The sequence below is a fragment of the Callithrix jacchus genome, chromosome 4 (genome assembly GCF_049354715.1).
Source record: "Callithrix jacchus isolate 240 chromosome 4, calJac240_pri, whole genome shotgun sequence".
NCBI classification, from domain to species: domain Eukaryota; kingdom Metazoa; phylum Chordata; class Mammalia; order Primates; family Cebidae; genus Callithrix; species Callithrix jacchus.
Window position 1 is genome coordinate 165,690,463 of NC_133505.1, and position 23,907 is coordinate 165,714,369.

Sequence of the window (23,907 nt, forward strand, 5' to 3'; positions counted from 1 at the left end):
CGGAGTAGGCACAGAGGCCCCAAAGCACCCCCCGGAAACCGCAGAGGTCCCGCCCCGCCGCTCAGCAGCTCAGTGTAGCGGCCAGAAGTTCTCCTCCCCCGGATCTTGGCTCCCTCCTGGGGCGCGCAAGCGTGTCGTCGCCCGCGCCAGTCCAATCAGAGCGCGCGACTAAAATAGCGCGGTATAAAAGCTGGACGGCTGGCCGGGCTGGTGCAGACTCGCGCTGGGGCGGGGTTGCGCGCGCAGGTGAGGGGGGCGGGGCCGGCGCCACCGGCGGGGCGGGGCAGCCACACCCACCGCGCACCTGCTTCTGCCTGACGTGGATCCGGAAGGTCGTCAGCCCTGGCTCCAAATACGTAACAGTGAGTTTCTAAGTGAGTCACACGGATGCGGCTGGTCTCCAGTGAAACATAACTCATCGCCTCACTTTTCTCAACGGTTCCCTCTTCGGAAGGAAGCGCAGGCCGCAGCGTCGTCTGAGGGCGTGATCGCCTTCGTCGCACCCGCGTCTCCAGTGGCCACCCCTTGTCCTGCAGGAACGCGCATCTGCTTAGCAGGCGCTGAGCCCTTGTGGAGGCCTAAAATGAATGAATGCTGCTTTGCCTCCTGAGCGGGCTTAACAGCTGTGGGTGGGGGACAGGAGGGTGTCCATGCCTAACTAAGGCCAACGGTGGTAAGACAGACGTTCTTCCCAGGAGGAGATCAGTTCCAGGAGGGAGGCATTCCTGGGAGTCACCTTTCTCCGAGGAAGTGACCCGAGCTGTAGGAGGTGGAATCACAAAGGCTTTGGCATCCTACATACCTGGGTTTTAGCCTCAGCTTGAGTCACTCAACATATGCGACGCTGAACACATCAGCAAACCTCAAACCTTCTCCACTTTTAAGATGAAGTTAATAGCAGGCACCATAGCACGTGCCTGTAACCCCAGATACTCGGGAGGCTGAGGCAGGAAGATCGCTTGAACCTGTGAGGTGGAGGTTGGAGTGATCCGAGATCGCACCACTCTCTCCAGCTTGGGCAAGGGATCGAGACTTCGTCTCAAAAAAAAGAAAAAAAAAAAAAAAAAAGCAGGTAGCACTACATGGCTGATAGCACATTTTTGAGGAGCATCTCTCCTTATTCGTGCTTAGGTTTATCCCTCCCTCCTTCCCTCCCTTCCTTCCATTTCTCTTCATTTCTTTTTTTCTCCTTCATTCCTTCATTTTTCTTATTTTTTTCTAACTCACATAATTTACACACAATAACCTGCACATATCTTAAGAGGACAGCTGGGTGAACTTTTGCATAAATATATACATGTCATTAGCCCCCCCAGGTCAAGATATAGAACATTTCTATCACCCCAGGTTTCCAACTGCTCCTTCCCAGACAATAGTACCACCCGAGGGGTAACCCCTATTCATTTGGACTTAAATTACCAAGTATGAGTTGTGTCTGCTCGTCAACTTCAGGTAATTGCAATCAAGTGGTGTACTTTATTCCAGACTTGTCCAACCTGCATAGGTTTTGAACGTGGCCCAACACAAATTCGGAAACTTTGTTAAAACATGAGATTGTGTGTGTGTGTGTGTGTGTGTGTGTGTTGAGACAGCCTCTGTCGCCCAGGCTGGAGGGCAGTGGTGCGATTTGGCTCACTGCAACTACCACCGCCGAGGTTCAAGCGATTCTTGTGCTTCAGCCTCCTGAGTAGCTGGGATTCCAGGCTCGCGCCACCACGCCCAGCTAATTTTTGTATTTTTAGTAGAGATGGGGTTTCACCATGTTGGCCAGGCTTGTCTCAAACTCCTGAACCTCAAGTGATCTGCCTGCCTTGGCCTCCGAAAGTGCTGGAATTACCAGCTTGAGCCACTGCACCTCGCCTTAATGTACACTTTTCTAAAGGCTGATGATGGCGACTGCCATTTCATGGCCTTATTTGCTATGCATTTATTCTCATTGGTGGAAGGTCTGTTCAAATCTTTTACCTGTTTTTTTTTTTTTTTTTAAATCAGGTTTGTTTGACGGAGTCTTGCTCTGTTGCCCAAGCTGAAGTGCAGTGGCATGATCTCACTGAAACCTTTGCCTCCTGGGTTCAAGTGATTCTCCTGCCTCAGCCTCCCGAGTAGCTAGCTGGGGTTACAGGTGCTTGCCACCATGCCCAGCTAATTTTTGTATTTTTAGTAGAGATGGGGTTTTACCATGCTGGCCAGGCTAGTCTTGAACTCCTGACTTCGTGATCTGCCTGCCTTGACCTCCCAAAGTGCTGGGATTACAGGAATGAGCCACCACATCCGGCCAAAATCAGATTGTTTTCCTACAATTGAATTTTGCGTGTTCTTTTAATATTCTGGATACAAGTCCTTTATTAAAAAGACTCTTGCATTGACTTTGCACCTGGCAGTTTGTGAAAAGTCAGTTGGCCATATTTGTGTAAATTTATTTCTGTACCATTTGTTTCATTAATCTGTGTCTATCCCTTCACTGGCAGGACACTGTCTTTGCTATAGCTTTAAAGGAAGTCTTAACGCTCTCCAACCTTGTTCTTTTTCCAGTTTATTTGGGTATTTTACTTCCTTTGACTTTCCCTATATATTTTAGGCTTGTCTATATATTTTGACAATCCTGCTGGGGATTTTGTTCTCTTTTTGCTTTGTTTTGTTTTTGAGACAGGGTCTCAGTCTGTAGCCCCTGATGGAGTGCAGTGGTGGCCACCATAGCTCACTGTAACCGAAAACTCCTGGGCTCAAGGGATCTTCCTGCCTCAGCCTCCTGAGCAGCTAGGATCGGAGGTGTGCACCACCACACCTGGCTAATTAATTAATTAATTAATTTTTTTTGCTGAGATAGAGGATTCTGCCCATACAGGTCTAAACATTCCTGGCCTCAAGTGATCCTACTGTCTCAGTCCCTAAAGTGCTGGGATTACAGGTGTGAGCCACTGTGCTCCACCACATGGGGGATTTTGATTTTTTGATTGTATTTGTATTAAATTTATTTTTTTTTTTCGAGAGTCTCCCACTGTCACCCAGGCTGGAATGCAATGGCATGATCTCAGCTCACTGCAAACTCGGCCTTCTGGGTTCAAGCAATTCTCCTGTTTTAGCCTCCCAAGTAGCTGGGATTACAGGCACCCACCACCCCACCTGGCTAATTTTTTGCATTTTTAGTAGAGACAGGCTTTCACTATGTTGCCTAGCTGGTCTCGAACTCCTAACTTTGTGATCCATCTGTCTCAGCCTCCCAAAGTTCTGGGATTATAGGCATGAGCCACCACTCTTGGCCATATTTGTGTTAAATCTATAGATCAATTGGAGAAGAATGGACATCTTAAATATATTGAGTCGACCAGTCTGTGAATATGGTATGCCTTTCCATTTATTTAGATTGTTTTATTTCTTTCATCAGGATTTTTTGGTATTCATATATAGATCCTTTACATGGTTTGTCAGATATATGGTAGACTATTTTTTGAACCCACTGTGATTTTAAAAATTCAGTTTCCAGATATTCACTACTATCATAGGGAATTATAGTTGGTTTTCATGTGTTAACCTTGCATCCTACAATCTTGCTAACCTGACATTGGTTTTAGAAGGTTTTTATGGAATCTAGGAGTTTTTTTTAATAGACAATCATGTTGTTTGTGAATAGGGACTAGGGACAGTTGCGTTTTCTCTTTTCCAATCTGTATGACTTTTATTACATTTTATTGTCTTATTTCACAAGATAGGACTTTCTGTGCAATGCTGAGTAGGAGGGGTGAGATGGACTCCTTGACTTGTTCCTGATCTTAGGGGGAAAGAAGCATTACATCTTTCACAGTAAGTATGTTTAGTTATAGGCTTTTCTGTAGGTGTGCTTTATCAGTTTAGAGAGCTCTGCTTTATTCCTCACTTGCCGAGTGCTTGTACTGTGATGTTGCATATTGTCAACTGATGTGGTCTTGTTGCAGATTACATTTATTGTTTTCAAATATTGCATCCTGGGAATAAACCCCACTTGGTCATGGTGTGTAATTTTTTTAAATGTATCACTGGATTCAATTTGTTAGTATTTCACATCTGTATTGATGAGGGATATTGATTTATGATTCATGAAGTTTTTTTTTTCTTTTTAAATTTTCTTTACCTGGTTTTTAGTATCATGGTAATGCTCATCTCATAAAATGAATTAGAAGCATTCCTTCCACTTCTGTTTTCTGGAAGAAACTATGTAGAGCTCATGTTATATCTTTCTAAAATCTTTGGTACTTTTGCGGATGAAGCCAGGAAATCTTTTTATTCTTTTTTTTTTTTTTTTTTGAGACAGAGTCTTGCTCTGTCACCCAGACTGGAGTGCAGTGGCGTGATCTTGGCTCGCTGCAACCTCCGCCTCCCAGGTTCAAGTGATTCTCCTGCCTCAGCCTCCCGAGTAGCTGGGATTATAGGTGCCTGCCACCACATCTAGCTAATTTTTTGTATTTTTAGTAGAGACAGGGTTTCGCTGTGTTAGCCAGGCTGGTTTCGATCTCCTGACCTTGTGATTCACCTGCCTTAGCCTCCCAAAGTGGAAGATTTCTTTTAAGAAAGATTCTAAACTAGAAATCCAACTTTTTTTTAAAAATAAAGGATTTATTTAGGTTTTTTATTTATTCTTGGATGAGTCTTGGTAGCTTGTGGCCATCAAATAATTGATCCATTTTATCTAAGTTGCCAAATTTATGTGTGCACAGTTGTTTGTGTAATTTGTTACCCTTTTAGAGTCTGTGGGGTGTACAGTGATAGCCTATCCTTCATTCCTAGTAATTGGTTTTGATGGTTTTTAAAAGCAATTAATTTCCTATTTTCAATTCCAATGATTTCTGCTATAATAATTATTATTATATTTGTTTTATTCTGCTTGCTTTAGGCTTATATTGTTTTCTTTTTATAGTTTCTTAAGGTGGAAGCTTGGATTATTGATACTAAATCTTTCTTCTTTTCTAATATATGCATTCAGTGCTAAAAATGTCCATCAAAGCACTGCTTTTACTGTATATCACAAGATATGGTAAGTTGTATTTTCATTTTTATTTGGTTAAAAACATTTAAAAATTTCTCTTGAGACTTTTTATTTTACAGAGATGTTATTTAGAAATATGCTGTTTATTCTCTAAATATTTTCAGCATTTCTACCTCTCTGTTACTACCTTTTAAAAATTATTTATTTGTATATTTTTGATTTTTTACTTTTTAGTTTTAATTCCACTGTTGCCCGACAGCAACATTGTATGATTTATGTTCATTTAAATTTGTGACCAGAATATGGTCTAGGTGGGTGAATGGTCCACGAGCCCTTGTGAAGAATGTGTATTCTGATGTTGATGGATGAAGTAGTCTATGGATGGCAGTTTGATCCAGTTGATTGATAATGCTGTTTAGTTTTTCTGTATCCTTACTGCCTGCTGAATCTGTCAGTTACTGATAGAGGGGTGTTCAAGTCTTCAACCGTAGTAGTTGATTTGTCTATTTCTCCTTGGAGTTTTTTTTTAAAATATGGAATCTCGCTCTGTCATCGAGGCTGGAGTGCAAATGGTGGGATCTTAGCTCACTGCAACCTCTACTTCCAGGGTTCAAGTAGTTCTTCTGCCTCAGCCTCCCAAGTAGCTGGGACTACAGTCACCCACCATCACACCTGGCTAATTTTTGTATTTTTAGTAGAGACGGGGTTGTACCATATTGGCTATGCTGGTCTTGAACTCCTGACCTCAAGTGATCCTCCTGCCTTGGCCTGCCAAAGTGTTGGGATTATAGGTGTGAGCCACTAGACTACCTTTTTTTTTTGAAACAGAGTCTTGGTCTGTCGCACAGGCTGGAGTGCAGTGGATCATGCGGCTCACTGCAACCTCTGTCTCCCATGTTTAAACGATTCTCCTGCCTCACCCTCCTGAGTAGGTGGGACTATAGGTGTGCACCATTAGGTCTGGCTAATTTCTGTATTTTTAGTAGAGATGGGGTTTCACTATGTTGGCCAAGTTGGTCTCAAACGCCTGGCCTCAGGTGATCCGTCCGCCTTCGCAATTCCCCCAGTTTTTGTTTATCTGAGAAAGTCTTTGTTTCTCCTTTATTTTTGAAGGATAATTTCACTGGATACAGAATTCTAGGTTGGTGAGTTTTTTCTTTCTTTTTAAAATATTTCATTCCACTATTGTCTTGCTTGCATTGTTTCTGATGAGAAGTCTGATATAATTCTTACCCTTCTTCTACTACAGACAAGGTATTTTTATTCTGCTTTCTTTCTCGATATCCTCTTTGGCTTTGGTTTTCTGCAGTTTGAATATGATATGCCTAGGTAGAGACTTTTTGGTGTTTATCCCGCTTGGTATTCTCTGATCTTCCTGGACCCGTGTTTAGATGTCTGTCATAAATTTTGGAACATTCCTAGTGATTATTACTTTGAATATTTCTTTTGCTTATTTCTCTCTTCTTCTGCTATTCCCATTAAACGTATATTAGGCCTTTTATAATTGTCTCACGTGATATTCTGTTTGAGCATTTTCTTTCTTTTTTTCTTTTTCTTTCTTTCCTCTCTCTCTCTCTCTCTTTCTCTCCCTCTCTCTCCCCCTCTCCTTTCTCTATTTCTTTTTCTTTCTTTCTTTTGACAGAGTCCCGCTCTGTCACCCAGGCTACAGTGCAGTGATGTGATCTTGGCTCACTGGCTCACTGCAACCTCCACCTCCCAGGTTCAAACAATTCACCTGCCTCAGCCTCCTGAGTAGCTGGGATTACAGGCACCCACCACTATGCCTGGCTAACTTTTGTATTTTTAATAGAGATTGGGTTTTGCCATGCTGGCCAGGCTGGTCTCAAACATCTGACCTCAGGTGATCTGCCCGCCTTAGCATCCCAAAGTGCTGGGATTATGGGTGTGAGCCACAGCAACTGGCCCTGTTTGAGCATTTTCACTATCTCTTTTTTTTTCCCCATTTTAATTTGGGAAGTTTCTGTTGACATATCTCACAGCTCACTGATTCTTTCTTCAGGCACGTATAGCCTGCTGATGGTCTTATAAAAAAGGCATTTTTCATTTCTCTGACAATGTTTTTAATTTCTAGAATTTTCTTTTGATTCATTCTTTTAGTTTCCATCTCTCTACTTGTATCTCCCTTCCATTCTTGCATGCCATCTGCCTTTTCCCTTACATCCTCAGTTATTTTAAATTCCCTACCTGATAATTCCAAAGTTTGTGCCATATCTGAGTCAGGGTCTTACAGATACTTTGTCTCTTCAGACTGTTTTTTCTTGTCTGTTAGCATCCTTGTAATTTTCTGTCCAAAGTCAGACACGATGTATCAGGCAATAGGAACTGAGATGATTGGCTTTTACCACGAGGATTTATGTTCATCTGGCCAGGAGCAGACCTGTGTTTAACGTTTGCTGTATCTGTAGGTGTCAGATGCTTCCTCTAGTTTCCTTGTTCTTTTTGTTGTCTTTGGGTTACCCCAAAACCTCCTTCTTCAATGGAGTCTGTGCTTTGTAGCTCTCTCCTTTGCAATCCTGTTTCCTCTGCTATTACACAGGAACTCTGTTGCTGTGATAGTTTGAGGGAGAGGAGGTGTTCTCTAACCATCTGATTAAATCTCAGTTTTTTAATGGCTCTGAAACCTCTAAAGGTGGACTGTGATCTTCAGAAGCTATTCTTAGCCTTTTTTTTTCTTCCTTTACCTGATACAGGAAGGCTAGAGGGGCTGGAATTGGTTAATTGCCATTCCCCCAAGATAAGACTCAGGTAAAATAGTTTCCCTTGGAAGGCAGCCCGTTATTAGAGAGAACTCTCTCAGTGTTTTTCAGAATGGTTACTTACCCCGTGGATATATTTTTAAATGGCTACTTTTCCTTTTCCCCTGCCTGAAACCCTGGTGAGGCTCCTGGAAATAAAACCTGTGACAGTGTGGGGCCCCTCTAAGACTCGGCCCTCAGGAGAGCTTAAAACAGAAGTTATATTAAGTTTAAAGATTATCTAGCTATATTTCTCTTAAGATTTCTGATTTTGTAACTGCACAAGGGATTCACCTTGCCCACTGCCTAGACAGAGCAGATTCATCAAGACAGGGGAACTGCAACAGACAAAGAGTAATTCATGCATAGCGGACTGTGCAGGAGACCAGAGTTTTATTACTACTCAAATTTGTCTCCCCGAGCATTCTGGGAGCAGAGTTTCTAAGGACAACTTGGTGGATGGGGGAAAGCCAGTGAGCCAGGGGTGCTGATTGGTCCGAGATGAAATCATAGGGAGTCAAAGCTGTCTTTTTGCTCTGAGTCAGTTCCTTGGTGGGAGCCACAACATCAGATGAGCCAGTTAATCCATCCGAGTGGTGCCAGCCGATCCATTAAGTGCAGGGTCTGCAACATATCTCCAGCCCTGATCTTAGGAGCAGTTTACGGAGAGTCAGAATCCTGTAGCCTCCAGCTGCATGACTCCTAAACCATCATTTCTAATCTTGTGGCTCATGTGAGTCCTACAAAGGCAATCTAGTCCCCAGGCAAGAAGGAGGGCTGCTTTGGGAAAGGGCTGTTATCATCTTTGTTTTAAACTGTAAACTAAACTTCTCCAAGAGTTAGTTCAGCCTATGTCCAGGAATGAATAAGGACAACGTGGAGGTTAGAAGCAAGGTGGAATCGGTTAAATTAAATCTTTCACTATCTCAGTCATAATTTTGCAAAGGCGGTTTCGGTCTCCACTGTGGTTATAGAACACATTTTATATGATTTCACTTCATATTTTCTGCTCTTTCAATTCAGTATTTTGTATGATTTCAGTTCAGTCATACAAAAAAATGCAACTACTAAAAACACAAAAATTAGCCGGGTGTAGTGGCGTGCACTTGTAGTCCCAGCTACTCAAGAGGCAGAGGCAGAACTGCTTGAACCCGGGGTTGGCGGGGGGTGGAGGTTGCAGTCAGCCCAGATTGTGCCACTGCACTCCAGCCTGGGAAACAAAGCGTGACTCCATCTCAAAAGAATGTAGCAAGGTTTGTTTTATGACCCTAGCTATGGTCGCTTTTGGTACATACCAAATTCAGGAAGCATATATTAGGTGAAATATTCTACAAATAGCAATCAGATTAATTGGTTATGATGTTTTTTAGTTCTGTATCCTTGCTGATTTTCCGTATGTTCTATTGATTACTGACAGGAGTGTTGAACTCTTCACCTATAATTGTGGATTTGTCCATTTCTCACTTCAGTTTTATCAGTTTGACTTCAGATTTATTTATTTAGATTCGAGGTTTCACTCTGTTGCTGAGGCTGGAGTGCAGTGGTGTGATAATGGCTTACTGTAGCCCTGACTTCTGGGCTCAAGCGATCCTCTTACCTGATCAGTGACCAGCTTCCTGAGCAGCTGGGACCACAGGTGTGTGCCACATGTCTGGCTAACTTTTTTTATTATTTGTAGAGATGGAGTCTCACTATGCTGCCTGTGTTGGTCTCGAACTCCTAGGCTCAAGCAGTCCTCCTGCCTTGGCCTCCTAAATTGCTGGATTACAGTCATGAGCCACTGTGCCCCACCTTCTTCAGATGTTTTGAAGCTCTGCTGTTAAGTGCATGCACATTTAGGTTGGCTTTGTCACCTTGGTGACCCTTTTATCACTTGCATGAACAGTGAAGGGTGTGGTATTTTACTCTGCTTGTAAGCTAACAAGTCAGTCTGCTAGTTTCATAGATAGCTGAAACAATGACACAGGACCTTATCACCCACAAGAGCAGTGGCCATGGTAGCCACATCTACACCAGCTCCTTGAGGTTCATTTTCAAAAGGTTGATGTGAAGGGGACCAGATGGCACCTGCACATGTCAAAGGCTGCACCGTGGGACTGTGGGAGAGGATCCCTGAGATGAGGAAACCAACATCTTTAAGAATGGGAGCTCAGCCTTCCTGACTCTTGCCCCAAAGGGAGATGTTGTCTTTATTTTACTAGATGGAAAACAAACCTGCCCTTCGCTCCAGGGAGAGGCCTATTTCTATTTCCAGTGCTGTTGGCTATATAAGTGTCCTCGAAAAGATACTCTAGATCCAAGGCAGTCATTGCCTCTGCTCATAAAACATTTAGAAATGTGAGAGCTGGTCTGGGCGCAGTGGCTCAAGCCTGTAATCCCAGCACTTTGGGAGGCTGAGGCGGGTGGATCACGAGGTCAAGAAATTGAGACCGTCCTGGTCAACAAGGTGAAACCCCGTCTCTACTAAAAATACAGAAATTAGCTGGGCATGGTGGCGCGCGCCTGTAGTCCCAGCTACTCGGGAGGCTGAGGCAGGAGAATTGCTTGAACCCAGGAGGCGGAGGCTGCGGTGAGCTGAGATCTCACCATTTCACTCCAGCCTGGGTAACAAGAGCGAAACTCTGTCTCAAAAAAAAAAAAAAGAAAGAAAAAAGAAAAAAAAAGAAATGTGAGAGCTTTTGGAAAATATCTTCCAACAATAAAGCCTCTATCCCTGGTAATTGCTTTCGCTCTGAAGTCTCCTTTGTCTGATATTAGCATAGATACTCCACTTTCTCTGGGTTAGTCCTTTTATTTTGAAACTCCCTGTATCGTTATATTTGAGGTGGACTTGTGTTGTTTGGTTTTGCAGACAGCATATAATTTGCTCCTTTTTTTTTTTTTTTTAATTCACTCTGAAAATCTCTTTCAGTTGGTTTGTTTAGATCAGGGATCAGCAAACTATGTGGGTTAAATCTGGCCAGCTGCCTGTTTTGTAAATAAAGTTTTATTAAAACACAGCCATACTCATTTATGTATTTTCTTTTTTTTTTTTTTGAGACAGAGTCTCACTCTATTGCTCAGGCTGGAGAGCAATGGTTCAATCTTGGCTCACTACAACCTCTGCCTCCTGGGTTCAAGTGATTCTCAGGCCTCAGCCTCCTAAGTAGCTGGGATTACAGGTGCCCGCCACCATGCCTGGCCAATTTTTGTATTTTTAGTAGAGATGGGATTTCACATGTTGGCCAGGCTGGTCTCTAACTCCTGACCTCAAGTGAGCCCCCTACCCCGTCCCTACCTCCCAAAGTGCTGGGATTACAGACACCATGCCCTGATCATTTATGTATTTTCTATGGCTACTTTTCTGCTACAAAAGCAGAGCTGTGTGGTTGCAACAGAGACCATATGGCTGACAAGTTCAAAAATATTTACTGTTTGGACTTTTACTGACCCCTGGTTTATATCATTTATGTTGAATGTAGTTATCAATACGTTTGGATTCATACTTTTATTTCTTTTTTGTTTATTCCTTCTATTCTTTATTTCTTTATTATCCCTTTCTTGCCTTGTTTTAGATTACTTGAACATTTTTAGTATTCCATTTTGATTGAACTATAGAGTTTTTAATCATATCTCTTTGTATATGTGTTTTAGTGCTTGCTCTAGGGATTACAATGTACATGCTTAGCATTTCCTAGTCTAATGAGAATTAGTGTTTTGTCATGTCAAGTGGCATATAGAAACCTTCCTGCCGCATAGCTCCTTTTCTTCTTCCTCCTTTTTGTTGGAATATCTCTATTCATTTTGGTCTTTCATTTCTCCCAGAAATCTTATACGGTGTTTAACATAGGGATTGGGCACAACTTTTACTTAGGTTTTTTTTTTTCAGGTATTATATTATTTTGTTCTTAGGTATTTTTATGTTTGATGCTATTACACGTGGTATTTAAAATTTTTTGCATTAAAATTTGTTTTGTTATCTGGTAATATAACTGATTTTTGTATATTGACCTTGTAGACTATGACTTTGCTGAACGTATTAATTCTAATTGTGGTTTATTTTATATTTTCTAAGTTTGTAACCATGTTATTTATAAATAAATATACTTTTGCTTCTTCCTGTCCAATCTTTATATCCTTCTTTTATAGGGGAGGAAAAATTGCTTCCTTCTTCATTTCTAGGTTCTGTTGCTGGTCTAAGAATTAAATTTTAAAAAATTGGAAAAAAGGCCAGGCATGATAGCTCACACCTGTAACCCCAGCACTTTGAGAGTCTGAGGTGGGCAGATTGCTTGAGCCCAGGAGTACGAGACCAACCTGGGCAATATGGCAAAACTCTGTCTCTACTAAAAAAATACAAAAATTAACTGGGCATGCATCTGTGGTCCCAGCTACACAGGTGGCTGAGTTGGGAAGATCACTTGAGCCCAGGAGGCAGAGGTTGCAGTGAGCTGAGATTGTGCCACTGTACTCCATCCTAGGTGACAGAACAAGACCTCGGTGCACGTGTACACACACACACACACACACACACACACACACAGAATTACACTGATGTAAGATGGATTAACAGGAGGAAAACAATTTTAATTACATGCATATGCATGGGAGTCCTACAAAAACATCAGACTTAAGGAAGTGGCTACATGTTTGAGATTTATGTATCATCCTGTGCCACATAAAGGAATAGGGGCTTGGAGGTTCTAGGGGGTGGTGGAAGGAAATTATGGGACGGTGAGGGGAGGATATGTATGGTGAGTAAGAGTTGTCTTGTTAGGCATATAAGATTGTCTTTCAGGTGATAAAGCTCGTCTCAGAATAACTTTCTTCTTGATACAGATACTTTTATTAAAGGAAATTTCCTTTATAAATGTGAATTTATTTTACAAAAGGGAAATTTATACTTTATTTTAGACAGTTGAGGGGAGGCAAAGAGCTTTTCCAGTGTGGTTCTCAATTGCTTTTAGCGTAAAATAATCAATATGCCAAAGTAGCATAATTGGGGGCAGCATGTTCTGAGCCCCTTCACTTTGTTTTCCCTGTCTTACTGCACTGTCCAGGACCTCCAGTACCATGTCGTATAGATGTGGTTATGGTGGACACTTGTCAAAGGACATGGAAGGATGAGTGAGATTCCTCTTTGTTGTGTTATTTTTAAATTTAGTACTGTGTTTTGTTTGGCATGGTCTGATACGGGTGCTCAGAGGGACTAAGAGTACCTTAGTTATTTCTATTGGGCCTCAGAACATGACACCCCAAACTACTGTGACTTGGTGTGCTGAGTCCCTGGAATGGAAAGAGATTGGAAGGGCCTCAGATGCAAGGTCTTGCTGACCTTCTCCCATGATACACGTCATAGAACCCAACATTCCTCTTCCCCAAGGCTGGTTATTGAGACTAGAGCCCCTCTCCCTAAAAGCAAGCCCTAAAACCTGAATAGGTCACATTCTTCCTTTTCCCTTCTCCCTTGAAGCCTCGCACTCCAGAGAGGCTCTGCCCCATACCCAGGAGGAAGGAATACTAAACAGAGAGGCCAAGAAGAATCCGAACAGACAGGCTTGCTGGTTTTCTCTCACTCAGTCTATCACCTGTAGATGATACTTTTGGCCAGCATGGTGAAACCCTGTCTCTACTAAAAATACAAAAAATTAGCCAGGTGTGGTATCGGGAGCCTGTAATCCCATCTACTAGGGAGGCTGAGGTAGGAGAATTGCTTGAACCTGGGAGGTGGAGGTTGCAGTGAGCTGAGATCGTGCCATTTCACTCCAGCCTGGGCAACAAGAGTGAAACTCCATCTCAAACAAAACAAAACGAAAGACAGTCTTTCTTGAGTCACCAGGCCTTTATTTCCAAAGGTTCCTGTGTCAAGTAAAACCTTGATTAAATAAATTGTTATGCTTTTCTTTTGCTAATCTGTCTTTTGTTGTAGGAGTGATGCTGGCAAACCCCAGAACCCCAAAATAGGGGCTCATGCCGGGAGTTCTTGGTTTTGTGCAAGAAAGAATTCCTGAGTAAGCCAAAAGAGTAAAGTGAAAGCAAAGCAAGTTTAGTCAAGCAACAGATTACAGGAAAATGACTACTCCATAGACACAGCCGGCGACCCCATCGGCAAAGTAGCACTTACGGATTGCTGGCTAAGCTACTCCTTAACTGTATGTGAAATAAGGGGTGAATTATTTATGAATTTTCTAGAAAAGGAATGGGGAATTCCCAGAACTTAGGGTTCATCCACCCCCTCTTTTTTGTTGAGTCAGAGTCTTGCTCTTTCGCCCAGGCTAGAGTGCAGTGGTGTGATCTTGGCTCACTGCAGCCTCTGCTTCCCAGGTTCAGGCAATTCTCCTGCCTCAGCCTCCCGAGTAGCTGGGATTACAGGTGTGTGCTGCCATGCCCAGCTAATTTTTGTGTTTTTAGTAGAGACAGGGTTTCACTATGTCTTGATCTTCTGACCTCGTGATCCACCTGCCTTAGCCTCCCAAAGTGCTGGGATTACAGTTGTGAGCCACCACCCCCAGCCTGGTTCCTCCATTTTAAGCCCTATAAAATCACCTCTGGGTGTTGCCATGGCGTTTGTAAACTGTCATGGTGCCAGTGAGAGTGTCTTTTAGCATGCTAGTGCATTGTAATCAGTATAACAAGCACTGAGGGCAACTAGAGGTTTTGGCCAGTTTCTTTATTGCGTCCTCAGAAAACAAGTCCTGCTGACCTCCTACCTTAGGAGTGCCAGCTGTGACCCTCGTGATGGGTGAGAAAAGGCACCACCATCTTTCCGCCTCTCCATTTCCAAAGACATCAACCTAGTCTTTTGTAGGCTCTGGTCTTTTGTAGGCAAGGCGTAGGTAGCTGCTGCTAAATGCTTGGGTGTGTATTAAAAACAGAGACTTCTTTGGTCAGACCCGTGAGAAAACAATGCTCTTTTTTTCTGGACTGTTGTAGACCTTCTGTTACCTGACACACTCCACCTGGGGCATGCATTCCTTCATCTGTTTTTCGTTAAGGGCTATTTTTTTTTTTGAGACGGAGTCTTACTCTGTCGCCAGGCTGGAGGACAGTGGCGCAATCTCGGCTCACTGCAATCTCCGCCTGGGTTCAAGCGATTCTTCCGCTTCAGCCTCCTGAGTAGCTGGGACCACAGGCGCATGCCACCACGCCCGGCTAATTTTTGTATTTTTAGTAGAGACGGGGTTTCACCACAGCCAGGATGGTCTCGATCTCTTGACCTCGTGATCCGCCCGCCTCGGCCTCCCAAAGTGCTGGGATTACAGATGTGAGCCACCGGGCCCGGCCTCGTTAAGGGCTTTTAAAAACTTTTAGTAATACTACGCAATATATGCATGGAAGAAACCTGCAATTTCACCCGTAAATATACAAAAAAAACCAATTTTTTTTTTTTTGCAAAAACCCGACACCACTTTATTTCAACTTTTATCCAAAAATGTAAAAAGTGTTAAAAATGTGTAGTTCTGTGCTTCAGGCACTAACCTCCAGTCCTCACAGGCAGGTAGAAAGAGAGGCCCCAGGCATGGTGCAAGACCAGAAACCAAGGTCCTGTGGAGCACTGGCTCTCTCCTAGCACCAGTGCCCAAGTCCCTCCCACCCAAATCTCACCCAAGCTCTCCTAGGAAGAAGAAACATTTACAGTTCTTGAAACTTGTTGGAGAACAGGGTGCATGGCGCGTGGAACTGACCAGTGAGGGCTAGGGCCTGTCCCTCTGCTTTTTGGCAGGAAGGGTGGGGCACAGCTCAGCTTCCTCCTCCTCATTGCCCTCTTCCTCTTCTTCGATCTCCTCCTCCAAAATGTCATTGCTCATTGAAATAATCTAGTGCCTCCCAGTGATCTGCACAGGGCCAGAGCCCGACTTCAGGTGGAAAGTTACAGGTGGTTGGAGCTGGAAGTCGTCCAGGCTGAGCATGGGTTGGCAGGACAGCTGGAGGTTGGCCACAGGGACTACGATCTCCCGATGGTCATGGTTCCCGGCCACAACTTCTACCACATTACACTCGTCTTTGGCTCCCTCGGTGAGGCAGAGCACGGTTAGTGCCAGCACATGCTCCGCATTATCCTCTTCCTCTACCTTAAAGATTGAAGGAGCGGGTGTGGCGGGAGAGCTCACAGCAGAAATCCATAGTGACGGGGCCGGGACTCGCAAGCCCCCAACACCCCTGGCTGGCTTTCGGCTCTCCTGACTCAAAAACGCTAAGGTGGATGCAGTGCCGGCGACCATGCTGCCAAAAATAAACAGATTTTTAACAGAGTTATAAAGGTCAGGTGTGGTAGTGCATGCCTGTAATTGCAGCACTTTGGGAGGTCAAGGCAGGAGAATTGCTTGAGCCCAGGAGTTCGAGAGCAGCATGGTGAGACACCACCATCTGCCTGTCTCTACCAGAATAATAAAAAAAAATTTGCCAGACATTTTGGCACATGTCCGTGGTCCTAGCTACTCAGGAGGCTGAGGTGGAGGGATCACTTGAGCCCAGGCGGTTGAGGCCACAGTGAGCTGTGATCATGTCACTGCACTCCAGCTCTGGTTAAAGAGTGAGACCCCCATCTCAAGAACAAACAACATTTGGTAATAAAATATAAATGACCCTAATAGGAAAAACACATGAAGTCATTACCAGCTTTTAACACCATTCTGTGACTTCACTGACACATTATTGTGTATTTGTCACTTAGCTTTCTAATGACCCAGCACAATTTTGTTGGCAGAACAGGTGGAGAGGTATGATGAACCAGGAACATTGCCAGGGGAGTTTCTTCATCAGCAACATAAGGGAGTGTGTACTGAATTATCATTTCTAGCTCCAGCATCCAGGATTTCAGCAGAATAGTAGGAGGAGAGATGATAGGTAAGAAGTTAACGAGAGAAGAGAGCTAATGAAATATGTGGCATCCTGGTACTGATGGGGTCCATCTCCACACCTCATGCTCAGGAAGGGGCAACAGGCTTCTTGGAGCTCCTCCTCATCTGCAGGGCTCTCCTCACAGGGCCTGGAAGTTCTGCCCAAGCCCTTTGGGGATTTTTCAGATCATTTGCCTCTTTAAAGCCTTGTCAGAGGCAGCCGGTGTGGGGAAGGGGTGGTAATGCAGATGGCAATGCCGTCAGAACAGATTAGAGCCCTTCTTCCACGCTCTGCAGCCCGTGGGCCTAGTACTAGCGTTATTCTGCACTTTTGTTGCCATCTGTTGATTTCGTCTTCTCTCACACTAGGCAATGGGCTTCCTGTGGGCAGTGCTGCTGCTTACCCATCTTATTTCTCTCTAGCTCTTTCACAGGGCCAGCCACATGTAAGCACTTGGTGTTCAGAGTGAATGGACAGGAAGGGGCAGGGAAGTGACTCAACTCTTCTAGGTTGAGACATCAGCACCATCGTGATCTTTTCCTCATTTGGACCTTCACACAATTAGGCTCTAAAACCCAGTGATTTTTTTTTTTTTTACGTGGAGTCTTGCTGTTGCCCAGACTGGAGTGCAGTGGTGTGATCCCAGCTCAGTGCTACCTCTCACTCCCCGGTTCAAGTGATTCTCCTGCCTCAGCCTCCTGAGGAACTGTGATTACAGGCGCCTGCCACCATGCCTATCTAATTTTTGTATTTTTGGTAGATACAGCGTTTCACCATGTTGCCTGGGATGGTCTCAAACTCCTGACCTCAGGTGATCTGCCCACCTCAGCCTGCCAAAGTGCTGGGATTACAGGCACGAGCCACCATGCCTGGCCCTAAAATCCAGTGATTTTTATTTCTATGGCTGCCTCCCTCAGTTCTTTCTCTGTTGGGTAGTGGACTGCAGCCTAGCTTTCTCATCACCACTTCACCCTTCCTTACCCATCCTGTACGGATAGGTTTTCCTAAAGTACATTTTCAGCATATCCCTGGGGTGCTCAGAGCATTTCCTCAACTTGACTTCCAAATTAATCAGCTCGCTCTTCCGTGTCCTACCATCCTTTCCACACTTGTTTTTTTTTTTGAGACGGAGTTTCGCTCTTGTTACCCAGGCTGGAGTGCAATGGCGCGATCTCGGCTCACCGCAACCTCCGCCTCCTGGGTTCAGGCAATTCTCCTGCCTCAGCCTCCTGAGTAGCTGGGATTATAGGCACGCACCACCATGCCCAGCTAATTTTTTGTATTTTTAGTAGAGACGGGGGTCTCACCATGTTGAACAGGATGGTCTCGATCTGTTGACCTCGTGCTCCACCCACCTCGGCCTTCCAAAGTGCTGGGATTACAGGCTTGAGCCACCGCGCCCGGCCCCTTTCCACACTTCTAACAAATATATCCTGAGCTTCTAGGGAGGAGGTCTCATTTCAGATTCTCTGCCCAAGCCAGGTGGGTTTCAACATAGTCCTGCCTCTGAGCCCTTTTGCAAGCCAGCTCCCTGCCTGTCTCAACTACTTGCATCTGTCCAGAGCTTGGTAAACCCACTTCTCCCAGAGAAGCTTCCTGGGGTCATCCCAGGCCACCTAGAATTTTCTTTGGTAGCACTTGGTCACAGCAACCTTGGGTACAAAGCTGAGTATAGAATGGAGTCCAATCAATGTTGACATGATTTTTAAATGATGGCAACAACCATGGGCCATCTGAAGCAGGAATAGGTAAATAGAAGGTGACTAGCCTACAAAAATTAGCTGGGTGTGGTGGTGAGCATCCGTAATCCCAGCTACTCTGGAGGCTGAGGCAGGAGAATCGCTTGAACCTGGGAGGTGGTGGTTGCAGGGGGCTGAGATCGCACCACTGCACTCTAGCCTGGGCATAAAAGCTAGACTCCATCTCAAAAAAAAAAAAAAAAAAAAGCCATGACTAGGGTGGGAAATGGGTTGGGTCAGGCTGCAGTGGGAGCTTAGAGTGGCATTGTGAGTGGAGCTTGTGTGGAATGACGTTAAAGGCATTTAACAGGCTCCCATCCTGTCATGTCATTAAAATGCCTGGGCAGCAGTTGGTTCTTTTTTTTTTTTTGAGTTGGAGTCTTGCTCTGTCACCAAGGCTGGAGTCCAGTAGCGCAATCTCAGCTCACTGCAACCTCCGCCTCCTGAGTTCAAGCCATTCTCCTGCCTCAGCCTCCCTAGTAGCTGGGATTACAGGCACCTGCCACCATGCCCAGATAATTTTTTTGTATTCTTATTAGAGATGGGGTTTAACCATGTTTGCTGGGCTGGTCTCAAACTCCTGACCACAGGTGATCCACCCACCTCAGCCTCCCAAAATGCTGGGATTACAGGCGTGAACCACCATGCCCAGCAAGCAGTTGGTTTCTGTTTGCAGCTATCTACGAGTGAGCCTCTTCTAGATTCTGAGCTTTGATTCAGCCTCCATAGGGGTTTCAGTTATTTTTAAATGTACAATTATTATTGACTATAGTTCCCCTCTTGTGCTATCAAATACTAGGTCTTATTTCAAATTTTAGTGGTACTCATTAACCATCCCCAGCTGCCCTCTACCCTACCACCCTCCAAGCCTTTGGAAACCATCCTTCTCTTCTCTAACTCCATGAATTCAATTGTTTTGATTTTTAGGTCCCACGAATAAGTGAGAATATGCAATGTTTGTCTTTCTGTGCCTGGCGCATTTCACTTAACATAATGACCTCCAGTTCTATCCATGTTGTTGCGAATTACAGAATTTCATTCTTTTTTATGGCTGAATTAGTACTCCATTGTGTGTAAGTTCATTGTCTTTATCCATTCATCTGTTCATGGCACTTCGGTTGCTTCCCAGTCTTGGCTATTGTAAACGGTGCTGCAGAAAACTTGGGAATGCAGGTATCTCTTTGATAAATTGATTTTCTTCCTTTTGGTATGTACCCAGCAGTGGGATTGCTGGAGCATATGATAGCTCTGTTTTTAGGTTTTTGAGGAACCTCCAAACTGTTCTCCATGGTCAGTATACTAATTTACATTCCCACCGACAGTGTACAAGGGTTTCCTTTTCTCCCGCATCCTTACCAGCATTTGTTACTGCCTGAGAATTGGATAAAAGCCATTTTAACTGGGTGAGATGACATCTCACTGTAGTTTTGATTTGCATTTCTATGGTGATCAGTGATGTTAAGCACCTTTTCATATGCCTGTTTGCCATTTGTATGTCTTCTTTTGAGAAATGTCTATTCAAATCTTTTGCCCATTTTTTGATTGGATAATTAGATTTTTTCCCTATAGAATTGTTTGAACTCCTTCTACATTGTTTTTATGAATCTCTTGTCAGATAGGTAGTTTGCATATATTTTCTCCCATTCTGTGTATCTCTTCACATTTTTTATTGTTTCTGTTGCTGTGCAGAAGCTTTTTAACTTGATGTGATCCCATTTGTCCATTTTTGCTTTGGTAGACTGTGCTGGTGGGGTACTACTCAAGAAATCTTTGCCTTGACCAATGTCCTGGAGAATTTCCCCAATGTTTTCTGGTAGTTGTTTCATAATTTGAGGTCTTAGATTTGTCTTAGATATCCAGGTTTCCCTGCGCCATTTATTAAAGAGACTTTTTTTCCCAGTGTGTTCTTGGCACCTTTGTCACAAATGAGTTTACTGTAGGTGTGTGGATTTGTTTCTGGGTTCTCTGTGGTCTGTGGCTGTTTTTATGCCAGTACCATGCTGTTTTGGTTACTATAGCTCTGTAGTATTATTTGAAGTCAGGTAATGTAAGTCCTCCAGTTTTGTTCTTTGTGCTCAGGATAGTTTTGTCTTTTCTGGGTCTTTCAGGGTTCCATAAAAAAAAATTTTTTTTTTCTATTTCTGTGAAGAATGGCATTGGTATTTTGGTAGGGATTGCATTGAATCTGTAGATTGCTTTGGGTAGTGTGGATATTTTAATAATAATGATTCTTTCAATCCATGAACATGGAATTTTTTGTGTGTGTCCTCTTCAATTTGTTTCATTTGTATATTATAGTTTTTATCATAGAAATCTTTTGCTTCTTTGGTTAATTTCTAGGTATTTAATTTTATTTGTGGCTATTATAAATAGGATTACTTTTTCGATTTCTTTATCAGATTGTTTACTGTTGGCATGTAAAAATGCTGTTTATTTTCATATGTTGATTTTGTATCCTGCAATGTTACTGAATTTATCAGTTCTAATAGTTTTTTGATGAAGTTTTTAGGTTTTTCCAAGTATAAGATCATATCCTCTGCAAACAAGGATAATTTGACTTTGTCTTTTTTGTTTGTTTGTTTTTTTGAGACAGAGTTTTGCTCTTGTTACCCAGGCTAGAGTACAGTGGTGTGATCTTGGCTCACTGTAACCTCCACCTCCCAGGTTCAAGTGATTCTCCTGCCTCAGCCTTCTGAGTAGCTGGGACTACAGGTGACCACCATCACACCTGTCTAACTTCTTGTATTTTTAGTAGAGACAGGGTTTTGCCATGTTGGCAAGGCTGGTCTTGAACTCCTGACCTCAAGTGATCCACCCACCTCAGCCCCCTAGAGTGCTGGGATTACAGGCATGAGCCCCCGTGCCTGGCCTATATCTTTCTCATCTGATTGCTCTAGCTAGGACCTCCAGTACTATGTTGAATAACAGTGGTGAAAATGGGCATCCTTGTCATGTTCCAGATCTAAGAGGAAAGGCTTTCAGTTTTTCCCTATTCAGTATGATAGTAGCTATGGGTCTGGCATATATGGCTTTTATTACGTTGAGGTATGTTTCTTCTATACCCAGTTTTTGAGGGTTTTTAATATGAAGAGATGTTGAACCTTACCAAATGCTTTTTCAGCATCATATGGTTTGATCATATGATTGATATGATCATATGGTATTTCTCCTTCATTCTGTTGATATTAACACTCATTAATTGATTTATCTTGAACTATCCTTGTATCCCTAGAATAAATCCCACTTGGCCATGATGAATAATCTTTTATGCATTGTTGAATTTGGTTTGCTAGTAAAACAAATTTTGTTTTGAATTAGGTTTTGTTGATTTTTGCATTTATATTCATCAGAGAAACTTGCCTATAGTTTTTTTGTTTTGTTTTGTTTTAATGTGTCTTTGTCTGGTTTGGGTATCAGGATAATACTGGCTTTGTAGAAGGAGACTGGGGGTATTCCTTCTTCCTGTATTTTTTGGAACAGTTTGAGTAGAGTTGGTATTAGTTCTTTAAATGTCTGACAGAATTCAACAGTGAAACCATTAAGTCCTGGGCTTTTCTTTACTGGGAGACTTTTCATTAGAGCTTCAATCTTATTACTTGTAACTGGTCTGTTCAAGTTGTGGATTTCTTCATGGTTCAGTTTGACAGGTTGTATATGTCTAGGAAGTTACCCATTTCTTCCAGATTTTCCAATTCATTGGCATATAGTTGCTCATAGTAGCCACTAATGATCCTTTTAATTTCTGCAGTATCAGTTGTAATGTCTACTTTTTCATCTCTGATTTTTTTTGAGACTGAGTTTCGCTGTTGTTACCCAGGCTGGAGTGTAATGGCACAATCTTGGCTCACTGCAACCTCTGCCTTCTTGGTTCAGGCAATTCTCCTGCCTCAGCCTCTCAAGTAGCTGGGACTATAGGCGTGCACCACCATGCCCAGCTAATTTTTGTATTTTTAGTAGAGACAGGGTTTCACCTTGTTGACCAGGATGATCTCTCTCTCTTGACCTCATGATCCACCTGCCTTGGCCTCCCAAAGTGCTGGGATTATAGGTGTGAGCCACCGCGCCCGGCCTCATCTCTGATTTTCTTTATTTGGTGTCTTCTCTCTTTTTTTCCTTAGTCTGGCTAAAGATTTTTCAATTATGTTCATATTTTCAAAAAAAACTTTTTTGATGTTGATTGTTATTATTTTACATTTTATTTATTTCTGCTCTGATTTTTATTATTTATTTTCTTCTACTAATTTTGGATTTGGTTGGCTCTCACTTTTCTAGATTTGTAAAGATGCATTATTAGGTTATTCATTTGAAATCTTTCTTCTTTTTTGATGTAGGCACTTAGAGCTATAAATTTCCCTCTTAGTACTGCTTTTACTACATCCCATAGGTTTCGGTATGTTGTGGTTCCATTATCATTTGTTTCAACAAATTTTCCAAATTCTTCCTTAATTTCTTCATTCATTGACTTGTCATCCAGGAGCATATTGTTTAATTTCCACATGTTTGTACAGTTTCCAAAATTCCTCTTATTATTGATTTTTAGTTTTATACCATTGTGGTCAGAGAAGATACTTGATATTATTTCAGGGTTTTTTTTGAATGTTTAAAGACTTGTTTGTGATGAACACATGATCTATCCTTGAGAATAATCCAGGTACTGAGAAGAATGTGTATTCTGCAGGTGTTGGATGAAATGTTCTATAAGTATTTATTAGGTCCATTTGTTCTGTAGGGCAGATTAAATCTGATGTTTCTTTGTTGATTTTCCCATCTGTTTTGATGTTCTTTGATTTTCTGAAAATGGCGTGTTGAAGTCTCCAGCTATTTTTATATTGGGGTCTGTCTCTCTCTTTAGCTCTAATAATATTTGCTTTATATATCTGAGTGCTCCAGTGTTGGATGCATATATATTTACCATCATTATATCTTCTTGCTGAATTGACTCTTTTGTTATTATTTTTTTGAGACAGAGTCTCCCTCTGTTTCCTATGCTGGAGTGCAATGGCGCAATCTCAACTCACTGCAACCTCCACCTCCCAGGTTCAAGCAATTCTCCCGCCTCAGCCTTCCAAGTAGCTGGGATTACAGGCACCCACCACCATATCCAGCTAATTTTTTAATATTTTTAGTAGAGATGGGGTTTAACCATGTTGGCCAGGCTGGTCTCAAGCTCCTGACCTCAGGTGATCCACCTGCCTCAGCCTCCCGAGAGCCTCCAAAATCCCAAAGTGTTGGGATAATAGGTGTGAGCTATCACGCATGGCTAACCACTTTGTTATTATACAATGACTGCTTTGCCTCTTCTTATGGTTTTTGTCTTGAAATTTATTTTGTCTGATATGAGTGTAGCTACTACTGTTCTTTGGTTTTCATTGGTATGAAATATCCTTTTCCATCCCTTAATTTTCAGTCTACATGTATCTTTATTGATGAAGTATGTTTCTTTTAGGCAACAGATCATTGGGTCTTGATTTTTCACCCATTGAGCCATTCTATGTCTTTTTTTGGGGGGCGGGGGCAGGGTCTCACCTGTTACCCAGGCTGGAGTACAGTGGCATGATCACAGGTCACTACAGCCTTGACATCCCAAGCTCAACACTCCTCCTACCTCAGCTTCCCAAGGAGCTGCGACTAC

The 23,907-nt window shown here is 42.9% G+C and overlaps 1 long non-coding RNA gene and 1 pseudogene across 2 annotated transcripts in view; one reads left to right on the plus strand and one right to left on the minus strand.

Moving 5' to 3' along the window:
* Positions 1 to 23,907, plus strand: part of LOC128931857 (uncharacterized) — a 66,436-nt gene that overhangs the window by 213 nt on the left and 42,316 nt on the right. The window contains exon 1 of one of the 2 annotated variants that reach the window (XR_013534656.1): positions 213 to 3,801. The exons of the other annotated variant lie outside the window; for it this stretch is intronic. This is a non-coding gene — a long non-coding RNA (uncharacterized LOC128931857). Of the gene's footprint in view, positions 1 to 212; positions 3,802 to 23,907 lie in introns of those variants that run through there. 2 annotated transcript variants of the gene reach the window in all.
* On the minus strand, positions 15,390 to 15,917 carry LOC100386631 (nucleoplasmin-3 pseudogene; annotated as a pseudogene).